The sequence below is a fragment of the Lynx rufus genome, unplaced genomic scaffold, assembly GCF_022079265.1.
Source record: "Lynx rufus isolate CCGP_SWC_20201006 ecotype Redwood Valley unplaced genomic scaffold, mLynRuf1.p SCAF_5, whole genome shotgun sequence".
Lineage (NCBI taxonomy): Eukaryota > Metazoa > Chordata > Mammalia > Carnivora > Felidae > Lynx > Lynx rufus.
This window is the reverse complement of record NW_025814867.1, coordinates 116,632,533-116,636,984: the sequence shown is the minus strand read 5'-3', so window position 1 is coordinate 116,636,984 and position 4,452 is coordinate 116,632,533. Positions and strand designations below refer to the sequence as shown.

General features: G+C 39.4%; 1 pseudogene; it reads left to right on the top strand.

Annotated features, from left to right (window-relative positions):
• The first annotated feature begins 539 nt into the window (after positions 1–539).
• Positions 540–865, top strand: LOC124527264 (60S ribosomal protein L30-like; annotated as a pseudogene).
• Positions 866–4,452: the final 3,587 nt, after the last annotated feature.

Genomic DNA, 4,452 nt, shown 5'->3' with positions numbered 1-4,452 from the left:
GTCATCTGATCATAGTGTTAAATTTGGATAACTCATAATAAATATTGAGCTGCTTTTCTCAGCCCTTAGATACACTTTATAAACAGTACATTTTATTATGCGATTAATGAAGCTAAATATTTTTTCAACGTACGTTATTACTGAGTAGTCGCATAAATGTAGAGTAATAGAGAATCCTAAGAATAACTTCGAAATATACGTTATTTTCCTGACTTTACCTCACCATGGTCACGAGACCACTTTTTTGGATCTAACAGCCTGACGCTTTCTAGTTTCTGGCCAGGCAAATTAAACGTGAGGAATAATAACACAGATAAAAAGCTGCTTTCAGAAACACAGTTTTGTTCATTACAACTGACATTTTTCATACCAATTATTTGAATTACTTAGCATTTCCCATTCTGCCCACCCCCAGAAGGGTCTTATATTTATTTTTAACAAAAGAGATCTTATCCTTTCTCACTCCCATCCATCTTGGCAACTGCTCTTGCTTGGGACCATCCCGCGCCTAAGGCAGGAAGAGGGTGGCCACAAAGACGATGAAAAAGTCACTGGAGTGAATCAACTCTAGGCTCCAACTCACTGTGAAAAGTGGAACGTACGCACTGGGGTACAAGCAGACTGGAAATGATCACACATGGCAAGCAAAACTAGTCATCCTCCCCAACAACTTCCTGCCTTGAGGAAATCCGAAAAGGGATACTGTGCCATGTTGGCCAAAACGGGCGTCCGTCACTACAGTGGCAATACTACTGAACGGGGTGCAGCGTGTGGGAAATACTGCATACTGTTGCACAGCAGCCGTCATGATCCAGGTGATTCTGATGTCATTAGAAGCATGCGAGAACACACGGGTGAAAAGTAAACCGTGCAAAAGTTTTCCTTAATAAAACCCGCTGGAGCGCGTTAAAAAAAAAAATAATAATAATAATAATTAATTAATTAAATAAAAGGGATCTTAAAAATTTAAAAAAAACAAAATAAACTAAAAGTTCAATTGAATTGGATTTAAAATTAAAGTCAGAAAATAGAACAAAGCATTAAATAGTAATTGCCTATGTAATTGACCAGATCGTGGAAGATAATTTTTATTTGAATGAATCTATGGTCTACAAATGAGGGTCAATTTGAAAATGGAATTCTAGAGTTTTTCTTTTTTTTAACTTTCTAAACCACATAATTGGCTATCTGAAAATTCTATAGAAGAAGCATAATATGTCAGTGTTTTAAGTAATTCCTAGAGGAAGCAACAAAGACATTTTAATACTTGCAGAGGAAAGGCATCAAAATGACTTATGTGAGTTAATTATATTTTATATTTCTTACCTTCCCCCTCACATAATTTACCAGGGTGTCAGAATCTATTTATTTTATTAAATAAACATTAACATGAGTGCTTAGTGGACTAGCATTTCTGTTCTTGCACCATAATGAAACTGAATGAATGTTCTAGCAACGCTGATTCAAATTGTGATGGTGAAAGCATATAGCATTAATACATCTTTCAAGGTTTTCAAAGTTTGCTTTTTCCTAAATCTGGAACTGTTGGAGAAAGGGACAAACTTAAGCCATTTCGATCAAGTAGAAGGTATACATTCTCCTCTCCAATGCAAAAGAGGAACCAGGAAAACAAAGCAGCCTGTTACCATTTTCAAGACAGACCTGAGACAAAATTGGAATGTACAGATGAATGAAGTTGGATCTTTAGTCCACTCCTTTCAAACCTAGTTTGTGGACTTCTAAATGGCAAATTTCTGGTCTTGCACAGTAGAAGATTTTCAATCTTTAATAAAGGCCACTATTTTAATGAATCTTAGGAATCCAGCCAACCTCCCTCTACTTAATAATAACAATAATAAAAATACTAATAACAAACACATATATTACTATGGGCAATTTAATCTTCAAACCAACCCAATAAACCAGGCATTATTATCTCACGTTACAGATGAGGAAATAGAGGCACAGAGACAATAAGTAACAGTGCTAACAGCTAGGTAGGATGGAACTGGTATTTAAACTAGTCTGGCTCCAGATTTCATGTCCATAATAATAACATAATATTCCTCTCACTTTCAGGGCACACGGGTGGCTCAGTCAGTTAAATGTTTGACTCTTGATTTCAGCTCAGGTCATGATCTCATAATTCATGAGATTGAGCCCTATGTCGGGCTCTGTGCTGACAGATCAGAGCCTGGAGTGTGCTTCAGATCCTGGGTCTCCCACTCTCTCCACCCTTCCCCCACTCTCTCTGTGTCACTCAAAAAGTAAATATTAAAAAAAAATATTCCTCTCATTTTCTCTGTTCTCTTAAATTTTAACATCAATCTAATATGAATTTTATAAATTTTTTTAACATTTATTCATCTTTGAGAGACAGAGAGAGACAGAGCGTGCGTGGGGGAGGAGCAGAGAGAGAGGGAGACACAGAATCTGAAGCAGGCTCCAGGCTCTGAGCTGTCAGCACAGAGCCCGACGCGGGACCCCAACTCACTGGCTGCGAGATCATGACCTGAGCCGAAGTCGGACGCTTAACCGACTGAGCCACCCAGGCGCCCCTCTAATATGAATTTTAGACTATAGTAAATGTAATGGGCTGGATGGTGTCCCCCCACACTCCAAAAATATGTGCCTACATCTTAATCCTGTAAACTACAGATGTTACTTTACTTGGAAAAAGAGATTTTTTTTTGCACATGATTAAGTTAAACAACTTGAAATGAGAAATCATTTGGATTATCTAGGTGGACCCTAATTTTTTTTTAAGAGAGAGAATGAGGGAGGGAAGGAAGGAGGGAGGAGGGGCAGAGGGAGAGAGAGAGAGAGAGAGAGAGAGAGAGAGAGAATCTTAAGCAGGGTCCACATCCAGCACAGAGCCTGACACTGGGCTCAATCTCAAGACTGAGATTATGACTGGAGCCAAAACCAAGAGTTGGACACTTAACTGACTAAGCCACCCAGGCACCTCAGATGGGCCCTAAATTTAATGGCAAAGGCCATTGAAAGAGACAGACGCACAGCAAAAAGACACACAGAAGGGAAAGCAATGTTAAGAAGGAGACAGAAATGGAATAATGTGGTCACAAGCCAAGAAAGCCAAAGAATGCTGACAGCCACCAGAAATTAGAAGAGGTAAGGAATGGATTCTCTTCTAGAGCCCCCAGAGGAAGCATGACCTTGCCAGATTTTGAACTCTGGCCTCCAGAACTGTGAGAGAAGAAATTTCTGTTATTTTCAGCTACCAAGTCTGTAGTAATTTGTTACAGCAGCCTCAGGAAACTAGTACAGTAAACGATGTGTTGGTTTTGGATGACTACACTGGAAACACATTTTGAGGAACTATTAAGAGTGGTATAGCTCAGACAGACTTGTGAGAGATGATTCTTGAATATTCAAGAATTTTGCAAATTTGTTGTTAAATTGCTACCAATCAGGCATCCCCTTACCCCCTCAGAATCACTTGCCTATTTCCCCACTACCTCTACTTGCTATACGACTGGAGCTGGATGTTCTCTCTTGGCCTAGGTCTCATCTTTTCACAGCCCTCACTCATTGAGTCTAGTAGAGCTCTGGATTCTGGCAATAGGCAATGTTTTCCTTTCCTCAGGAGAGGCATCTTATGCCCTTTAGCAAGTTTTGATTATTACTGTTAGTGTGTATAGGGAGAAGAAGTGTGGAGAAAGCAGGATAAGAATATGAAGTGTTGCTAAACAGCAAAACAGGGGTTTCTATAATAGACCTGTTAGAAACGCTAGTTAAGTATCGACACATTCAACACCTCCCCCCACCTTCTCTCTACCTGCCTCAGACACACATATACTTCTATTCTAAAATTCAGCTTGTATTTCATAGGATAGTTCCTGACATCAGCTATTCTTGAGTCAAAAGATGTTTCAAATCAAAAACTGGAATATTGTAACTTCCCAAAACCCATAGACATGCCTCTACTGTCTGAATATCTGTTGATTTACCCTGTATTTTTTCCTTCTATCCCAAAAGTTTTACCTAATTCCTAACTACAGGAAACCTCCCGCTGTGTATTGAATTGTGCTTGCCCAAAATTTGTATGTTGAAGCCCTAAACCCTAGTTTCTCAGAATGTGACCTTATTTGGGGACAGGGTCTTTACAGACCCTAAGTATCAAGTCAAAATGATGTCATTAAAGGAGCACCTGGGTGGCTCATTTGGTTGAGTGTCAGACTTTGGCTCAGGTCATGACTTTGGCTCAGGTCATGATCTCACGGTTCATGAGTTCAGGCCCCACATCAGGCTCTGTACTGACAACTCAGAGCCTGGAGCCTGCTTTGGATTCTGTGTCTTCCTCTCTCTCTGCCCCTCCCCTACTTGCATTCTGTCTCTCTCTGTCTCTCAAAATGAATAAAATAAAAAAAAAATTTTAATTGTTAATATGTGTCCTAATTTAATATGGCTGCTATCCTTCTAAGAAGGGGA